At 35.7% G+C, this 20,858-nt stretch overlaps 8 non-coding genes across 8 annotated transcripts; all 8 read left to right on the forward strand.

The window, feature by feature from the left end:
• Positions 1-166: 166 nt before the first annotated feature.
• On the forward strand, positions 167-238 carry Trnaq-cug (transfer RNA glutamine (anticodon CUG)). The gene has a single exon. It is a non-coding gene; the product is annotated as a tRNA-Gln (tRNA).
• Positions 239-1,388: 1,150 nt separating this feature from the next.
• On the forward strand, positions 1,389-1,460 carry Trnaq-uug (transfer RNA glutamine (anticodon UUG)). Its single transcript has one exon. It is a non-coding gene; the product is annotated as a tRNA-Gln (tRNA).
• Positions 1,461-6,065: 4,605 nt separating this feature from the next.
• Positions 6,066-6,137, forward strand: Trnaq-uug (transfer RNA glutamine (anticodon UUG)). The gene has a single exon. It is a non-coding gene; the product is annotated as a tRNA-Gln (tRNA).
• A 2,110-nt stretch (positions 6,138-8,247) lies between these two features.
• On the forward strand, positions 8,248-8,319 carry Trnaq-cug (transfer RNA glutamine (anticodon CUG)). The gene has a single exon. It is a non-coding gene; the product is annotated as a tRNA-Gln (tRNA).
• A 1,158-nt stretch (positions 8,320-9,477) lies between these two features.
• On the forward strand, positions 9,478-9,549 carry Trnaq-uug (transfer RNA glutamine (anticodon UUG)). The gene has a single exon. It is a non-coding gene; the product is annotated as a tRNA-Gln (tRNA).
• Positions 9,550-14,149: 4,600 nt separating this feature from the next.
• Trnaq-uug (transfer RNA glutamine (anticodon UUG)) lies at positions 14,150-14,221 on the forward strand. Its single transcript has one exon. It is a non-coding gene; the product is annotated as a tRNA-Gln (tRNA).
• Positions 14,222-16,367: 2,146 nt separating this feature from the next.
• Positions 16,368-16,439, forward strand: Trnaq-cug (transfer RNA glutamine (anticodon CUG)). The gene has a single exon. It is a non-coding gene; the product is annotated as a tRNA-Gln (tRNA).
• A 1,145-nt stretch (positions 16,440-17,584) lies between these two features.
• Trnaq-uug (transfer RNA glutamine (anticodon UUG)) lies at positions 17,585-17,656 on the forward strand. Its single transcript has one exon. It is a non-coding gene; the product is annotated as a tRNA-Gln (tRNA).
• Positions 17,657-20,858: the final 3,202 nt, after the last annotated feature.

A 20,858-nucleotide genomic window follows, 5' to 3' on the forward strand; every position in this document is an offset into this window, starting at 1 on the left:
GGAGTGTAACGTTTTATCAATAAAGTAAGACGAAATCTCTGACAACATGAATGCACCTTATCGGTAATATAAATGAACACAAGGGAGTCCAACGGTAAGCTGATATAATACTGATATATTACTACCTCCTAACATGTTTTTGGAATATGACCCTGTATCATCGATAGGTTCCATGGTGTAATGGTTAGCACTCTGGACTCTGAATCCAGCAATCTGAGTTCAAATCTCGGTGGAACCTAAGTTTATCTTTTTAATCCTAAAAATACCTTTTCTTAAAGTTTTATGTCGAACAGAAGACAAATGTACAATAGTAGAAGCGAGTATGAGAGGATACATTGTATGTAGCTATTTAACGACATACAGTATTGCTTGGAAATGGGTTAGTGCGAAATATGAATCTAGTTTCGCAATAGAGTTGCAACCTAGTGCTCCTTGCTGACAATTCAATAATTCGCACTTAAAAAGGGCAATCTCGCAAATTCTTTGCAACTACATTACCATTTGAAAACAAAGATATCTTGTAATTTCGACTTTGATTTATTAATTGCAATTAAAGAATTGCGCAACGTAAACACATTTCCTTTATGTCTTGATATTGGCTCCGGACCGTTACCTCTTTCTCACTTTTCTAGGCGAGGAGTCAATTACACTGCACTATATGTGTTTCATTATCAATATATGCATATATTAGTCGATATCGATTTTAAATAGCGAATCCCTTTTCTATAATGTGACCTCTACCATGACAACACTGATACTGACCAGCACTCGATACCTTAGAAACTGTATTCGTACACATTTATTATAAATGTCACTAATGTGCAAAGTGTTAAGAGGTACACTTTACGATCACATTGTTGTTATACAAATATGATCTATTTCTTTTATAGTTGTTCTCTCTCTCTCTCTCTCTCTCTCTCTCTCTCTCTCTCTCTCTCTCTCTCTCTCTCCCCCACTCTGTGCATTCCAATTTAATGCGTTATGGACACGGATTCAAAGCATAAACCTTCTTGCTGGGAACATTTTATATTGCGGACACCAAAAGTTGGTGTCCACAGGGTACTCACCGCTAAATTATTCCTCTGATTCACGTATATGATGGTGATAGGAAAAGAACAAACCTGCGTTGTAAAGCGTTTCCCGCCAAATGTGTGTATATTTATTTTTACTTTTCCATTCAGCAGCCAGTGTGTGCGAACCCGTCATACACATACATATTGCGGTTTGCGCATGTCCTTGCCATTGGATACTGGAATAGCTCTCTTCCTATTGAGTATTATCGCCTCGCTCCTACTACCTCATGCACATGTTTTAGCAAAACTGTAAAGAATACGCATATACTACAACCTACTAATAAGTTTTGAGAAGATGACCCGTTGTAACCTATAGGTTCCATGGTGTAATGGTTAGCACTCTGGACTTTGAATCCAGCAATCCGAGTTCAAATCTCGGTGGAACCTAGGTTTTTTATTTTTATTCAAATACTTTTCTCAAAGTTTCATGTGGAACAGGAGGCGAATGTACAGAAGAAGAAGAAGCGACTTACAGCCCCTTACTTACAACTCAGTAATTCGTACTTACAACTATATATTATCTAAATCCTCTTCAACTACATTACGATTTTTGCACTTAGAAATTTTGTAATTACGACTTTGTTTTCTTAATTGTTCACTTATCGTCAAAGGACAAGGATAACCTAGAAATTGAAAGCTTGCGTTGTCGAACCGCTCCAGTGGCCTAGTGGTTAGAGCGCCCGCCTCTGATGCGGGAGATCGTGAGTTTGATCCCCGGCCACATCATACCAAAGACTTACAAAAAAGGTACTAACAGCTGCCTCGCTAGTCGCACAGCATTAAGAGGTTAGTTTTAGGACTGTTCGGCCTGGTGTCAGGATAATGTGTCTGGGTGGAACATCATGCTACATGTCTGCAGCATGATGCCCCAGTGCTAGACATCACTATAAACTGCCACATTGCAGGCATCGTAGCGATATGACTGAATTTATTTTAAAGCTACGTTAAAAATCTAAATCGGACACACACGTTGTCGGAAATATGGCAGGCATATATGGAGGGCGATTACCGAAATAATTATATGCGTGTATTTCCTAATCTTCTATGATGCATTATTGTAAATGGCTGCTTGCAAATGATACTTTCATAATTCTATCAATGTATATTGTATTTTCATTGATGCAAATTGTACGTGGCAGTTTGTAAGTGCTACTTTCCTTCTGCATTATTGTAAATGACTGCTTGCAAGTGCTACATTCATAATTCTAGTCAAGAATTTTCTAATTTTCATTGATGCAAGCTGTAAATGGTTGCTTGCAAGTTTTTCGATCTACTTTCCTTCTGCGTTATTGTATCTTGCGATTTGCCGACAACTGAATTGATTCCGTAGTTTGTCGTATGACAAACGCAATGTCAGTTACTACAAACTTTGTATATTCTGTTTTTGAACTTTACAATTACATCATTCCAACTGCTGTTTTCATACAGATTTGGTCCTGCAACAATGTAAATACTAAGTTTTATCAGTATCGTCTTTGTTGTCCATCTCGTGTCTCTCTAAATTTCTAATTTTTTTCCTTTACGGCATTCATTTTATGTCGATAACTCTTTCACTCCCCTTTTTTAAGGTGTACGTTAGCAACACAGTTTTAATCGTCTCTAAAACCATATGCTTTCTCGAAGATCTAAGCGATTTATAGCACCTTACGAAAACAAAAACGCATCCACAACAACAGGGTGGTCCATCTTTTTCAACCCCAGTTTTGACGCACTGAAGTATTTACCTTCAAAGTTTAAGAAATCTACTTCTTAGTGTCATCTCTCATTACTTGGAAACATTAGTTATTTTAGCAAAGTAAGGATCAGAAATAACAATGATATATTCCCTCGTAATCTTCTTAACGAGTATTCATCGGACGAACCCTGGTTGTAAGGATTGTATTGTACGTCACCCATTTTGACGCACCTCACAGACGTCTTTCTTTTCCTGTGATAATATTGTACATAAGCTCCCGCGAAAATAAAATAATTCAGATCAACATCAATAGCACATAAAAAAGTTTATAGGTAAAATGACATTAAAAACAATTAATCATTCCTTACAGGTGTTATTATTCTTATCATGATCTTCATTTTGGAACATATTTTGCCGCAAAAAAAAAACCCAAATAATCAAACTGTGGAAAATCATGTTCGTATCATGATAAAAGTATTTACTTGCGATTAGAATTATTAGATTTAGTGTACAGTTGTTCTCAAATACTTAATTTGTATTGTTAATGTACGGAACCTTAACCTTTGAATGTATTTATATATTTATAAAAAAACAAAAACAAAAAGCAGCTTTAAAAATTTTTATTTTATTGTAATTCTTGCCATTATCAAACCAATTAAAATTAATAATTTGGTTCAAGAATTTTGCAAATATAAAGATAGGACCCTTAGGATGTAATTATTCAGCTGCTCTTTGTCATATTAAAGACTTAAGAAAGAAGCTTTAAAGATATTTTGAAATATGAATGTTGCTGTCGATGAGTGTGTTTTGGGACGGTCTTCAGCAAGTATCAACAAAAGAATAAACTCTAATGATCTTGCTCGATAATTATACAGGGTAGAATTTTACAGATCGCTGTCTTTTCATTTGGTTTTGTTCTATTTAATCGCCTACATGTATCATGGGTAGTTGAGGGTGTTTTGGGACAGTCTTTTGCTGTCCTAGGGTAGTCATGGCGTCTTTTATTTGGTGATAATTGCCAATATGGGATACACTATATATTTTAAAAAACTCTCCTGATCTTACTCGATAATTATACAATCCAGGATTTTACTGATCACTGTCTTTTATAAGGTTTGATTCAATATAATGGTATACATGTATCCTGGGTAGGTGAGAGAGTTTTCGGACAGTCTTGAGATAGCCCCATTACTTTCAGGGTGACAGATAGAAAAATTAAACTATTGAATGTCTACTTCCTGCATACGTTGTTGGAAATAATCAAACATAAAATTTGCTGACAGATTTGGGGAGGCAAACAAGTGTTAAAACATTGCCTAAACTTTTAGAACACGTTTTGCTTTAATATTCTTTAAAGGAATTGGCTATGAAAAGCTTGAGGATGCATACATTATGGTCAACAAGTGTTGCTTGCTTGACTTTGTGTTAGGTAAAGAACCGAGAGTCTACCATTTTTCTATTAGATGGCTTGTCAAATGGTCAAATGCAGGAATAGGTTGCAGATGTGCCTTAGATATCTTCTGATTGGGATTTCCTACCATTTGACAAGTGTAAGATGAGCTAAGGTACTGAAAAACATCACTTTAATTTTCAGCAAATAAAAACGATTCAGGATCTTGTGATAAGTCTTACTGACACCAAATGACCAGCTTAAGGGGTTTTATGGGCTATACTATGCATGTCCTGTCCATATGCCTTCGGAACAACACTTTCACCAGCAGGTGCATCGGTTGCCGCCATTTTCTCATAATGAACCCATTTTTCACAAAGTAATAAACTGGTACTTGTGTGGCTTTAATTTTTAAAACCGAGACTTGTGTCTTCTCTGAGGAATACTACTTGGTGGCCTATAACTCACATTAAACTGACTTGCATACTTATAAAGTAGCTGTTACTTTCTGCTCAGATATCTTACAACTGCAGTCAGAAATTGGCTAGTGGTTTCTATTATTCTGTGAAGAAACTAACTTACTTGTGAATCTCTCTCTCTCTCTCTCTCTCTCTCTCTCTCTCTCTCTCTCTCTCTCTCTTTGCTGAGTGATTAAGACATTTAAATTATGGAATATACCTTGTCCATTGTTCGAAGGCACAATTACATTAGGGAAAGAGGCCAAATGTAGAATTTCATCTCAGGTTCATAAATAAAATAGTTTTGTGAGGGTCAATGTATCAGATATAACTAATTAGCAAATAAAATATAAACATTTTCATGGGTTTTTGCTCATAGCAAGAGCAAGGAACTTATTTTATTGCCCGCAAAATAAATTCTCCGAAAAGTGAGCATTTTTGTACAGTGTATATATATTGAATACAGATCCAACTCAAGGGTTCTACGTATGAGAGCAGGGAAGGCATCCGAAAAGCCATATGGACGTCATAGAAAAATCAAGAAAAAGTATCCAAACATCTATATGTCGCGTGGTGGATAGCTTATCAAAGGGTTAGAGGCCAGAATGGGTGTCCGGGGACCCATAGGTTATTGAATGAGACAAAAGACCCTTTTCCGTACTACTAGTGGATTTCATAGAAGAAATATAAAAAACTATGTATAAGAGAATATTGTTTACAGATGATTAGTATGTATTACTAGGTGAAATTGGGAAACTACACTAAAGACTCACATCTCTCAGTTACATGTAACATTGTTTAATTTTATCTAAATTCTAATAATGAACATGTATCTACACTTCTCAGATGTGGATCGATACCATTATCATAATCAGTTAATTTAGAGCCACATTCAGCGTTTTCTTTGATGTTTCTTTTACAAAAGTTAATCAGAATGTACTTTATACCTTAAACAACAAAGGTACTTCATTTGCCTTCTAAAAATTGAATAAGAATATTCCCAGTCGGGTTACAGTTCTTTTCATATTTAGTGTCAATATAATTACAACTCGTGACGTGTTCCCACTGCATAGTTACACTTCCTGTATACATAAGATAAGGCAACTATGTACACTGATAGATACAAGCCTGGGGCAATCTGATTAAATTCAAATCTCCTCTGTCTCACGTGAAGATCTGAGAGCGACCTCTAAGAGGTCATATTCTACTAATTTTGGAATTAGCCAATGGAAATGCAGCTTTCAGAAATTTTAAATTTCCAATCTTTCGGCCCACCACGACGATCTTTAGCACACCGCATAGTCTCCGAAAGGCGAAGGTGTAAGACTTCATCTGGTTGCCTGGTAAAATTAGCGATTTTGCTAATAACATAAGTCATCAGAACATGGCCCCTAAATGGCCGCTGTCAGAACTTGGCGTAGAACAGTGGAGACACTTTTTACAAGTGTCTTGTCGAAACATGCTACAATGGTTCCATGGTGTAATGGTTAGCACTCTGGACTTTGAATCCAGCGATCCGAGTTCAAATCTCGGTGGAACCTTGAATATTATTTTAAGTTCTTTCTTATTTACATTAATTTAAAGACTTTATTTTATTTTTGTAAATCCTAATGCGAAAGATGAGGTGGGTGTATGCAAATTGAAGCGAATATGATCCCTATGTGTGTCTATTTCGTCATACAACATAGTTTGAAAACCGGTTAGTTCAACAAAGTATGAATAAATTGTCACAATTGTTGAGTTACAAATTAAAAATAAAACAAGCTCGATGCTAAAATGAAGTATGACAATTTCTTCATATTGTCGAAGGATCATCAGCTCTGTCTCTATGTAAGTGTCAGTTAATCGCTGTACATGGTTGTTTGTTCATACATATATAGACCTTTCCATAGCCCTTGGATTTTTCAAAGAAATTTCCGTACGCCCTTGGATTTTTCAACGACCTCACCATACGTCATTGGATTTTTCAACGACCTTTCCATATTTCCTCGGATTTTTCAAGTCTTCGCAGTAATTTACAAAAAATGTTTAATTTTGTTCGCTGAAAATGTCTCCGAAACAACAAATAAACCCTGATCTATTCGGACTACCTCGACAGTTTCTACGAAGATAATGACTGTACGATTGACCTAGAGCTTACGAATGAAAAAGTAGTTAGATGCATTCGCAATTTTTCGGACAATCCTTCTTTCGCAAACAGGTGAGGTGATCCGACTGCAGTTATCGGCATATATTCCAAGGTGTGATCAATAGGATTGACCTCGAAATTGAGAATTTAAAAGGCGCGGCCTGCTAGTTATCACGTGATCTTTTGCCATTACGGTACCGATATCGCCCAGCGCTCCATACTGTAAGGATAATGATATCGATATCAGATGCCGGTGGGCCGGATTGTTTTTCAATCTGAGGAGACTACAGCCGAAGACGAAGTTAAAGGAAATTATTGTTTTGGTTACCAAGAGGATACCATCACCGTGAATGGCCAAACCCACCTGGCAGTGGACAAGATCACCTGTCTTGGCAGTAGCAGTCGCGTGCAGTCCAAAGCGATGATGAGACAAATGCCAGAATTGCCAAAGCAAGAGTGGCCTGTGGCATCTCACGAGCAAATGTGTTCAGTCCACAAAACTCACGGTACTAATTCAGTTCCCATAGTAAACCTATGTAAACACCATGATATTTAAAATTCAACAACTTAAAGATTGTGAGTGCTCATAATCAAACCTACATTTATAAGTATAGATGAAACCTATATTTATCGGTATAGATGAAATCTGGATGTCAGCTTTTGAGCAGATGAAAGGATATGAGCCGCGGCATTTTCTGGACCAGTATGTGTTTGAAACATGTGCTTTCAATTCCGCACCAAAGAGTCAGGTGCGAATTTTAGTAATGAGTGTTCCAAACTCAAGACGGTAAAAGGACTTAAATTCCATCAATAAAATAATGTCATTTTCAATGGGCTTCCTAAAGAAACTCATCTGGATATGATTTCAAGACAGAGTCCCAGACTCTGAGGTTTTCACGTAGACAGGAATATAGAAGAAATATCGCCTTGATGGTTAAATGATGACATATTTAGAACTTTAAAATCTCGGGAAAAACATACTATATCATTATTTATATATAGAGTATTGATCTGCCTAAATTTAGCCTGATAGTCATAAGTGAACTTTATAACTTGATTTTAAATTAGCCAGCATAATTTCATTTTATTTAATCACTTTAAGATATTTCAATGTATCTTACTAATTTAATATACATTCCACTCGAACGTAATAGTACTAATCTTTTAGGCATTTCACTTTTAATCTTCATATACACTTTTATTATTTTCATAGATATATATATATATATATATATATATATATATATATATATATATATATATATATATATATATATATATATATATATATATATATATATATATATATATATATACATATTCATCTCTGTGTGTGTGTTTGTTTGTGTGTATTACAGGAGTGTAACGTTTTATCAATAAAGTAAGACGAAATCTCTGACAACATGAATGCACCTTATCGGTAATATAAATGAACACAAGGGAGTCCAACGGTAAGCTGATATAATACTGATATATTACTACCTCCTAACATGTTTTTGGAATATGACCCTGTATCATCGATAGGTTCCATGGTGTAATGGTTAGCACTCTGGACTCTGAATCCAGCAATCTGAGTTCAAATCTCGGTGGAACCTAAGTTTATCTTTTTAATCCTAAAAATACCTTTTCTTAAAGTTTTATGTCGAACAGAAGACAAATGTACAATAGTAGAAGCGAGTATGAGAGGATACATTGTATGTAGCTATTTAACGACATACAGTATTGCTTGGAAATGGGTTAGTGCGAAATATGAATCTAGTTTCGCAATAGAGTTGCAACCTAGTGCTCCTTGCTGACAATTCAATAATTCGCACTTAAAAAGGGCAATCTCGCAAATTCTTTGCAACTACATTACCATTTGAAAACAAAGATATCTTGTAATTTCGACTTTGATTTATTAATTGCAATTAAAGAATTGCGCAACGTAAACACATTTCCTTTATGTCTTGATATTGGCTCCGGACCGTTACCTCTTTCTCACTTTTCTAGGCGAGGAGTCAATTACACTGCACTATATGTGTTTCATTATCAATATATGCATATATTAGTCGATATCGATTTTAAATAGCGAATCCCTTTTCTATAATGTGACCTCTACCATGACAACACTGATACTGACCAGCACTCGATACCTTAGAAACTGTATTCGTACACATTTATTATAAATGTCACTAATGTGCAAAGTGTTAAGAGGTACACTTTACGATCACATTGTTGTTATACAAATATGATCTATTTCTTTTATAGTTGTTCTCTCTCTCTCTCTCTCTCTCTCTCTCTCTCTCTCTCTCTCTCTCTCTCTCTCTCTCTCTCTCCCCCACTCTGTGCATTCCAATTTAATGCGTTATGGACACGGATTCAAAGCATAAACCTTCTTGCTGGGAACATTTTATATTGCGGACACCAAAAGTTGGTGTCCACAGGGTACTCACCGCTAAATTATTCCTCTGATTCACGTATATGATGGTGATAGGAAAAGAACAAACCTGCGTTGTAAAGCGTTTCCCGCCAAATGTGTGTATATTTATTTTTACTTTTCCATTCAGCAGCCAGTGTGTGCGAACCCGTCATACACATACATATTGCGGTTTGCGCATGTCCTTGCCATTGGATACTGGAATAGCTCTCTTCCTATTGAGTATTATCGCCTCGCTCCTACTACCTCATGCACATGTTTTAGCAAAACTGTAAAGAATACGCATATACTACAACCTACTAATAAGTTTTGAGAAGATGACCCGTTGTAACCTATAGGTTCCATGGTGTAATGGTTAGCACTCTGGACTTTGAATCCAGCAATCCGAGTTCAAATCTCGGTGGAACCTAGGTTTTTTATTTTTATTCAAATACTTTTCTCAAAGTTTCATGTGGAACAGGAGGCGAATGTACAGAAGAAGAAGAAGCGACTTACAGCCCCTTACTTACAACTCAGTAATTCGTACTTACAACTATATATTATCTAAATCCTCTTCAACTACATTACGATTTTTGCACTTAGAAATTTTGTAATTACGACTTTGTTTTCTTAATTGTTCACTTATCGTCAAAGGACAAGGATAACCTAGAAATTGAAAGCTTGCGTTGTCGAACCGCTCCAGTGGCCTAGTGGTTAGAGCGCCCGCCTCTGATGCGGGAGATCGTGAGTTTGATCCCCGGCCACATCATACCAAAGACTTACAAAAAAGGTACTAACAGCTGCCTCGCTAGTCGCACAGCATTAAGAGGTTAGTTTTAGGACTGTTCGGCCTGGTGTCAGGATAATGTGTCTGGGTGGAACATCATGCTACATGTCTGCAGCATGATGCCCCAGTGCTAGACATCACTATAAACTGCCACATTGCAGGCATCGTAGCGATATGACTGAATTTATTTTAAAGCTACGTTAAAAATCTAAATCGGACACACACGTTGTCGGAAATATGGCAGGCATATATGGAGGGCGATTACCGAAATAATTATATGCGTGTATTTCCTAATCTTCTATGATGCATTATTGTAAATGGCTGCTTGCAAATGATACTTTCATAATTCTATCAATGTATATTGTATTTTCATTGATGCAAATTGTACGTGGCAGTTTGTAAGTGCTACTTTCCTTCTGCATTATTGTAAATGACTGCTTGCAAGTGCTACATTCATAATTCTAGTCAAGAATTTTCTAATTTTCATTGATGCAAGCTGTAAATGGTTGCTTGCAAGTTTTTCGATCTACTTTCCTTCTGCGTTATTGTATCTTGCGATTTGCCGACAACTGAATTGATTCCGTAGTTTGTCGTATGACAAACGCAATGTCAGTTACTACAAACTTTGTATATTCTGTTTTTGAACTTTACAATTACATCATTCCAACTGCTGTTTTCATACAGATTTGGTCCTGCAACAATGTAAATACTAAGTTTTATCAGTATCGTCTTTGTTGTCCATCTCGTGTCTCTCTAAATTTCTAATTTTTTTCCTTTACGGCATTCATTTTATGTCGATAACTCTTTCACTCCCCTTTTTTAAGGTGTACGTTAGCAACACAGTTTTAATCGTCTCTAAAACCATATGCTTTCTCGAAGATCTAAGCGATTTATAGCACCTTACGAAAACAAAAACGCATCCACAACAACAGGGTGGTCCATCTTTTTCAACCCCAGTTTTGACGCACTGAAGTATTTACCTTCAAAGTTTAAGAAATCTACTTCTTAGTGTCATCTCTCATTACTTGGAAACATTAGTTATTTTAGCAAAGTAAGGATCAGAAATAACAATGATATATTCCCTCGTAATCTTCTTAACGAGTATTCATCGGACGAACCCTGGTTGTAAGGATTGTATTGTACGTCACCCATTTTGACGCACCTCACAGACGTCTTTCTTTTCCTGTGATAATATTGTACATAAGCTCCCGCGAAAATAAAATAATTCAGATCAACATCAATAGCACATAAAAAAGTTTATAGGTAAAATGACATTAAAAACAATTAATCATTCCTTACAGGTGTTATTATTCTTATCATGATCTTCATTTTGGAACATATTTTGCCGCAAAAAAAAAAACCCAAATAATCAAACTGTGGAAAATCATGTTCGTATCATGATAAAAGTATTTACTTGCGATTAGAATTATTAGATTTAGTGTACAGTTGTTCTCAAATACTTAATTTGCATTGTTAATGTACGGAACCTTAACCTTTGAATGTATTTATATATTTATAAAAAAACAAAAACAAAAAGCAGCTTTAAAAATTTTTATTTTATTGTAATTCTTGCCATTATCAAACCAATTAAAATTAATAATTTGGTTCAAGAATTTTGCAAATATAAAGATAGGACCCTTAGGATGTAATTATTCAGCTGCTCTTTGTCATATTAAAGACTTAAGAAAGAAGCTTTAAAGATATTTTGAAATATGAATGTTGCTGTCGATGAGTGTGTTTTGGGACGGTCTTCAGCAAGTATCAACAAAAGAATAAACTCTAATGATCTTGCTCGATAATTATACAGGGTAGAATTTTACAGATCGCTGTCTTTTCATTTGGTTTTGTTCTATTTAATCGCCTACATGTATCATGGGTAGTTGAGGGTGTTTTGGGACAGTCTTTTGCTGTCCTAGGGTAGTCATGGCGTCTTTTATTTGGTGATAATTGCCAATATGGGATACACTATATATTTTAAAAAACTCTCCTGATCTTACTCGATAATTATACAATCCAGGATTTTACTGATCACTGTCTTTTATAAGGTTTGATTCAATATAATGGTATACATGTATCCTGGGTAGGTGAGAGAGTTTTCGGACAGTCTTGAGATAGCCCCATTACTTTCAGGGTGACAGATAGAAAAATTAAACTATTGAATGTCTACTTCCTGCATACGTTGTTGGAAATAATCAAACATAAAATTTGCTGACAGATTTGGGGAGGCAAACAAGTGTTAAAACATTGCCTAAACTTTTAGAACACGTTTTGCTTTAATATTCTTTAAAGGAATTGGCTATGAAAAGCTTGAGGATGCATACATTATGGTCAACAAGTGTTGCTTGCTTGACTTTGTGTTAGGTAAAGAACCGAGAGTCTACCATTTTTCTATTAGATGGCTTGTCAAATGGTCAAATGCAGGAATAGGTTGCAGATGTGCCTTAGATATCTTCTGATTGGGATTTCCTACCATTTGACAAGTGTAAGATGAGCTAAGGTACTGAAAAACATCACTTTAATTTTCAGCAAATAAAAACGATTCAGGATCTTGTGATAAGTCTTACTGACACCAAATGACCAGCTTAAGGGGTTTTATGGGCTATACTATGCATGTCCTGTCCATATGCCTTCGGAACAACACTTTCACCAGCAGGTGCATCGGTTGCCGCCATTTTCTCATAATGAACCCATTTTTCACAAAGTAATAAACTGGTACTTGTGTGGCTTTAATTTTTAAAACCGAGACTTGTGTCTTCTCTGAGGAATACTACTTGGTGGCCTATAACTCACATTAAACTGACTTGCATACTTATAAAGTAGCTGTTACTTTCTGCTCAGATATCTTACAACTGCAGTCAGAAATTGGCTAGTGGTTTCTATTATTCTGTGAAGAAACTAACTTACTTGTGAATCTCTCTCTCTCTCTCTCTCTCTCTCTCTCTCTCTCTCTCTCTCTTTGCTGAGTGATTAAGACATTTAAATTATGGAATATACCTTGTCCATTGTTCGAAGGCACAATTACATTAGGGAAAGAGGCCAAATGTAGAATTTCATCTCAGGTTCATAAATAAAATAGTTTTGTGAGGGTCAATGTATCAGATATAACTAATTAGCAAATAAAATATAAACATTTTCATGGGTTTTTGCTCATAGCAAGAGCAAGGAACTTATTTTATTGCCCGCAAAATAAATTCTCCGAAAAGTGAGCATTTTTGTACAGTGTATATATATTGAATACAGATCCAACTCAAGGGTTCTACGTATGAGAGCAGGGAAGGCATCCGAAAAGCCATATGGACGTCATAGAAAAATCAAGAAAAAGTATCCAAACATCTATATGTCGCGTGGTGGATAGCTTATCAAAGGGTTAGAGGCCAGAATGGGTGTCCGGGGACCCATAGGTTATTGAATGAGACAAAAGACCCTTTTCCGTACTACTAGTGGATTTCATAGAAGAAATATAAAAAACTATGTATAAGAGAATATTGTTTACAGATGATTAGTATGTATTACTAGGTGAAATTGGGAAACTACACTAAAGACTCACATCTCTCAGTTACATGTAACATTGTTTAATTTTATCTAAATTCTAATAATGAACATGTATCTACACTTCTCAGATGTGGATCGATACCATTATCATAATCAGTTAATTTAGAGCCACATTCAGCGTTTTCTTTGATGTTTCTTTTACAAAAGTTAATCAGAATGTACTTTATACCTTAAACAACAAAGGTACTTCATTTGCCTTCTAAAAATTGAATAAGAATATTCCCAGTCGGGTTACAGTTCTTTTCATATTTAGTGTCAATATAATTACAACTCGTGACGTGTTCCCACTGCATAGTTACACTTCCTGTATACATAAGATAAGGCAACTATGTACACTGATAGATACAAGCCTGGGGCAATCTGATTAAATTCAAATCTCCTCTGTCTCACGTGAAGATCTGAGAGCGACCTCTAAGAGGTCATATTCTACTAATTTTGGAATTAGCCAATGGAAATGCAGCTTTCAGAAATTTTAAATTTCCAATCTTTCGGCCCACCACGACGATCTTTAGCACACCGCACAGTCTCCGAAAGGCGAAGGTGTAAGACTTCATCTGGTTGGCTGGTAAAATTAGCGATTTTGCTAATAACATAAGTCATCAGAACATGGCCCCTAAATGGCCGCTGTCAGAACTTGGCGTAGAACAGTGGAGACACTTTTTACAAGTGTCTTGTCGACACATGCTACAATGGTTCCATGGTGTAATGGTTAGCACTCTGGACTTTGAATCCAGCGATCCGAGTTCAAATCTCGGTGGAACCTTGAATATTATTTTAAGTTCTTTCTTATTTACATTAATTTAAAAACTTTATTTTATTTTTGTAAATCCTAATGCGAAAGATGAGGTGGGTGTATGCAAATTGAAGCGAATATGATCCCTATGTGTGTCTATTTCGTCATACAACATAGTTTGAAAACCGGTTAGTTCAACAAAGTATGAATAAATTGTCACAATTGTTGAGTTACAAATTAAAAATAAAACAAGCTCGATGCTAAAATGAAGTATGACAATTTCTTCATATTGTCGGAGGATCATCAGCTCTGTCTCTATGTAAGTGTCAGTTAATCGCTGTACATGGTTGTTTGTTCATACATATATAGACCTTTCCATAGCCCTTGGATTTTTCAAAGAAATTTCCGTACGCCCTTGGATTTTTCAACGACCTCACCATACGTCATTGGATTTTTCAACGACCTTTCCATATTTCTTCGGATTTTTCAAGTCTTCGCAGTAATTTACAAAAAATGTTTAATTTTGTTCGCTGAAAATGTCTCCGAAACAACAAATAAACCCTGATCTATTCGGACTACCTCGACAGTTTCTACGAAGATAATGACTGTACGATTGACCTAGAGCTTACGAATGAAAAAGTAGTTAGATGCATTCGCAATTTTTCGGACAATCCTTCTTTCGCAAACAGGTGAGGTGATCCGACTGCAGTTATCGGCATATATTCCAAGGTGTGATCAATAGGATTGACCTCGAAATTGAGAATTTAAAAGGCGCGGCCTGCTGGTTATCACGTGATCTTTTGCCATTACGGTACCGATATCGCCCAGCGCTCCATACTGTAAGGATAATGATATCGATATCAGATGCCGGTGGGCCGGATTGTTTTTCAATCTGAGGAGACTACAGCCGAAGACGAAGTTAAAGGAAATTATTGTTTTGGTTACCAAGAGGATACCATCACCGTGAATGGCCAAACCCACCTGGCAGTGGACAAGATCACCTGTCTTGGCAGTAGCAGTCGCGTGCAGTCCAAAGCGATGATGAGACAAATGCCAGAATTGCCAAAGCAAGAGTGGCCTGTGGCATCTCACGAGCAAATGTGTTCAGTCCACAAAACTCACGGTACTAATTCAGTTCCCATAGTAAACCTATGTAAACACCATGATATTTAAAATTCAACAACTTAAAGATTGTGAGTGCTCATAATCAAACCTACATTTATAAGTATAGATGAAACCTATATTTATCGGTATAGATGAAATCTGGATGTCAGCTTTTGTGCAGATGAAAGGATATGAGCCGCGGCATTTTCTGGACCAGTATGTGTTTGAAACATGTGCTTTCAATTCCGCACCAAAGAGTCAGGTGCGAATTTTAGTAATGAGTGTTCCAAACTCAAGACGGTAAAAGGACTTAAATTCCATCAATAAAATAATGTCATTTTCAATGGGCTTCCTAAAGAAACTCATCTGGATATGATTTCAAGACAGAGTCCCAGACTCTGAGGTTTTCACGTAGACAGGAATATAGAAGAAATATCGCCTTGATGGTTAAATGATGACATATTTAGAACTTTAAAATCTCGGGAAAAACATACTAAATCATTATTTATATATTCAGTATTGATCTGCCTAAATTTAGCCTGATAGTCATAAGTGAACTTTATAACTTGATTTTAAATTAGCCAGCATAATTTCATTTTATTTAATCACTTTAAGATATTTCAATGTATCTTACTAATTTAATATACATTCCACTCGAACGTAATAGTACTAATCTTTTAGGCATTTCACTTTTAATCTTCATATACACTTTTATTATTTTCATATATATATATATATATATATATATATATATATATATATATATATATATATATATATATATATATATATATATATATATATATATATATATATATATATATATATATATATATATATATATATATATATATATATATATATACATATTCATCTGTGTGTGTGTGTTTGTTTGTGTGTATTACAGGAGTGTAACGTTTTATCAATAAAGTAAGACGAAATCTCTGACAACATGAATGCACCTTATCGGTAATATAAATGAACACAAGGGAGTCCAACGGTAAGCTGATATAATACTGATATATTACTACCTCCTAACATGTTTTTGGAATATGACCCTGTATCATCGATAGGTTCCATGGTGTAATGGTTAGCACTCTGGACTCTGAATCCAGCAATCCGAGTTCAAATCTCGGTGGAACCTAAGTTTATCTTTTTAATCCTAAAAATACCTTTTCTTAAAGTTTTATGTCGAACAGAAGACAAATGTACAATAGTAGAAGCGAGTATGAGAGGATACATTGTATGTAGCTATTTAACGACATACAGTATTGCTTGGAAATGGGTTAGTGCGAAATATGAATCTAGTTTCGCAATAGAGTTGCAACCTAGTGCTCCTTGCTGACAATTCAATAATTCGCACTTAAAAAGGGCAATCTCGCAAATTCTTTGCAACTACATTACGATTTGAAAACAAAGATATCTTGTAATTTCGACTTTGATTTATTAATTGCAATTAAAGAATTGCGCAACGTAAACACATTTCCTTTATGTCTTGATATTGGCTCCGGACCGTTACCTCTTTCTCACTTTTCTAGGCGAGGAGTCAATTACACTGCACTATATGTGTTTCATTATCAATATATGCATATATTAGTCGATATCGATTTTAAATAGCGAATCCCTTTTCTATAATGTGACCTCTACCATGACAACACTGATACTGACCAGCACTCGATACCTTAGAAACTGTATTCGTACACATTTATTATAAATGTCACTAATGTGCAAAGTGTTAAGAGGTACACTTTACGATCACATTGTTGTTATACAAATATGATCTTTTTCTTTTATAGTTGTTCTCTCTCTCTCTCTCTCTCTCTCTCTCTCTCTCTCTCTCTCTCTCTCTCTCTCCCCCACTCTGTGCATTCCAATTTAATGCGTTATGGACACGGATTCAAAGCATAAACCTTCTTGCTGGGAACATTTTATATTGCGGACACCAAAAGTTGGTGTCCACAGGGTACTCACCGCTAAATTATTCCTCTGATTCACGTATATGATGGTGATAGGAAAAGAACAAACCTGCGTTGTAAAGCGTTTCCCGCCAAATGTGTGTATATTTATTTTTACTTTTCCATTCAGCAGCCAGTGTGTGCGAACCCGTCATACACATACATATTGCGGTTTGCGCATGTCCTTGCCATTGGATACTGGAATAGCTCTCTTCCTATTGAGTATTATCGCCTCGCTCCTACTACCTCATGCACATGTTTTAGCAAAACTGTAAAGAATACGCATATACTACAACCTACTAAGTTTTGAGAAGATGACCCGTTGTAACCTATAGGTTCCATGGTGTAATGGTTAGCACTCTGGACTTTGAATCCAGCAATCCGAGTTCAAATCTCGGTGGAACCTAGGTTTTTTATTTTTATTCAAATACTTTTCTCAAAGTTTCATGTGGAACAGGAGGCGAATGTACAGAAGAAGAAGAAGCGACTTACAGCCCCTTACTTACAACTCAGTAATTCGTACTTACAACTATATATTATCTAAATCCTCTTCAACTACATTACGATTTTTGCACTTAGAAATTTTGTAATTACGACTTTGTTTTCTTAATTGTTCACTTATCGTCAAAGGACAAGGATAACCTAGAAATTGAAAGCTTGCGTTGTCGAACCGCTCCAGTGGCCTAGTGGTTAGAGCGCCCGCCTCTGATGCGGGAGATCGTGAGTTTGATCCCCGGCCACATCATACCAAAGACTTACAAAAAAGGTACTAACAGCTGCCTCGCTAGTCGCACAGCATTAAGAGGTTAGTTTTAGGACTGTTCGGCCTGGTGTCAGGATAATGTGTCTGGGTGGAACATCATGCTACATGTCTGCAGCATGATGCCCCAGTGCTAGACATCACTATAAACTGCCACATTGCAGGCATCGTAGCGATATGACTGAATTTATTTTAAAGCTACGTTAAAAATCTAAATCGGACACACACGTTGTCGGAAATATGGCAGGCATATATGGAGGGCGATTACCGAAATAATTATATGCGTGTATTTCCTAATCTTCTATGATGCATTATTGTAAATGGCTGCTTGCAAATGATACTTTCATAATTCTATCAATGTATATTGTATTTTCATTGATGCAAATTGTACGTGGCAGTTTGTAAGTGCTACTTTCCTTCTGCATTATTGTAAATGACTGCTTGCAAGTGCTACATTCATAATTCTAGTCAAGAATTTTCTAATTTTCATTGATGCAAGCTGTAAATGGTTGCTTGCAAGTTTTTCGATCAACTTTCCTTCTGCGTTATTGTATCTTGCGATTTGCCGACAACTGAATTGATTCCGTAGTTTGTCGTATGACAAACGCAATGTCAGTTACTACAAACTTTGTATATTCTGTTTTTGAACTTTACAATTACATCATTCCAACTGCTGTTTTCATACAGATTTGGTCCTGCAACAATGTAAATACTAAGTTTTATCAGTATCGTCTTTGTTGTCCATCTCGTGTCTCTCTAAATTTCTAATTTTTTTCCTTTACGGCATTCATTTTATGTCGATAACTCTTTCACTCCCCTTTTTTAAGGTGCACGTTAGCAACACAGTTTTAATCGTCTCTAAAACCATATGCTTTCTCGAAGATCTAAGCGATTTATAGCACCTTACGAAAACAAAAACGCATCCACAACAACAGGGTGGTCCATCTTTTTCAACCCCAGTTTTGACGCACTGAAGTATTTACCTTCAAAGTTTAAGAAATCTACTTCTTAGTGTCATCTCTCATTACTTGGAAACATTAGTTATTTTAGCAAAGTAAGGATCAGAAATAACAATGATATATTCCCTCGTAATCTTCTTAACGAGTATTCATCGGACGAACCCTGGTTGTAAGGATTGTATTGTACGTCACCCATTTTGACGCACCTCACAGACGTCTTTCTTTTCCTGTGATAATATTGTACATAAGCTCCCGCGAAAATAAAATAATTCAGATCAACATCAATAGCACATAAAAAAGTTTATAGGTAAAATGACATTAAAAACAATTAATCATTCCTTACAGGTGTTATTATTCTTATCATGATCTTCATTTTGGAACATATTTTGCATAAAAAAAAAACCCAAATAATCAAACTGTGGAAAATCATGTTCGTATCATGATAAAAGTATTTACTTGCGATTAGAATTATTAGATTTAGTGTACAGTTGTTCTCAAATACTTAATTTGCATTGTTAATGTACGGAACCTTAACCTTTGAATGTATTTATATATATAAAAAACAAAAACAAAAAACAGCTTTAAAACTACCTTGCATCCATTAAAACATTTGTGTCTAAAACTGAAAATAATCAGAGACAAAAGATTTTACAGGAGATTTTACTTTTATTTTTTGTAATTCTTGCCATTATCAAACCAATTAAAATTAATAATTTGGTTCAAGAATTTTGCAAATATAAAGATAGGACCCTTAGGATCTAATTATCCAGCTGCTCTTTGTCATATTAAAGACTTAAGAAAGAAGCTTTAAAGATATTTTGAAATATGAATGTTGCTGTCGATGAGTGTGTTTTGGGACGGTCTTCAGCAAGTATCAACAAAAGAATAAACTCTAATGATCTTGCTCGATAATTATACAGGGTAGAATTTTACAGATCGCTGTCTTTTCATTTGGTTTTGTTCTATTTAATCGCCTACATGTATCATGGGTAGTTGAGGGTGTTTTGGGACAGTCTTTTGCTGTCCTAGGGTAGTCATGGCGTCTTTTATTTGGTGATAATTACCAATATGGGATACACTATATATTTTAAAAAACTCTCCTGATCTTACTCGATAATTATACAATCCAGGATTTTACTGATCACTGTCTTTTATAAGGTTTGATTCAATATAATGGTATACATGTATCCTGGGTAGGTGAGAGAGTTTTCGGACAGTCTTGAGATAGCCCCATTACTTTCAGGGTGACAGATAGAAAAATTAAACTATTGAATGTCTACTTCCTGCATACGTTGTTGGAAATAATCAAACATAATATTTGCTGGACAGATTTGGAGAGGCAAACAAGTGTTAAAACATTGCCTAAACTTTTAGAACACGTTTTGCTTTAATATTCTTTAAAGGAATTGGCTATGAAAAGCTTGAGGACGCACACATTATGGTCAACAAGTGTTGCTTGCTTGACTTTGTGTTAGGTAAAGAACCGAGAGTCTACCATTTTTCTGTTAAATAGCTTGTCAATTGGTCAAATGCAGGAATAGGTTGCAGATGTGCCTTAGATATCTTCTGATTGGGATTTCATACGTTTGACAAGTGTGACAAGAGCTAAGGTACCTAAAAAATTCACTTTAATTTTCAGCAAATAAATACGATTCAGGATCTTGTGATATGTCTTACTGACACCAAATGACCAGCTTAAGGGGTTTTATGGGCTATACTATGCATGTCCTGTCTATATGCCTTCGGAACAACACTTTCACCAGCAGGTACATCAGGTGTCGCCATTTTCTCACAATGAACGCATTTTTCACAAAGTTATAAACTGGTACTTGTGTGGCTTTAATTTTTAAAACCGAGACTTGTGTCTTCTCTGAGGAATACTACTTGGT

This window comes from Sinohyriopsis cumingii, chromosome 17 (assembly GCF_028554795.1).
Source record: "Sinohyriopsis cumingii isolate HCF-2022 chromosome 17, ASM2855479v2, whole genome shotgun sequence".
NCBI classification, from domain to species: Eukaryota; Metazoa; Mollusca; class Bivalvia; order Unionida; family Unionidae; genus Sinohyriopsis; species Sinohyriopsis cumingii.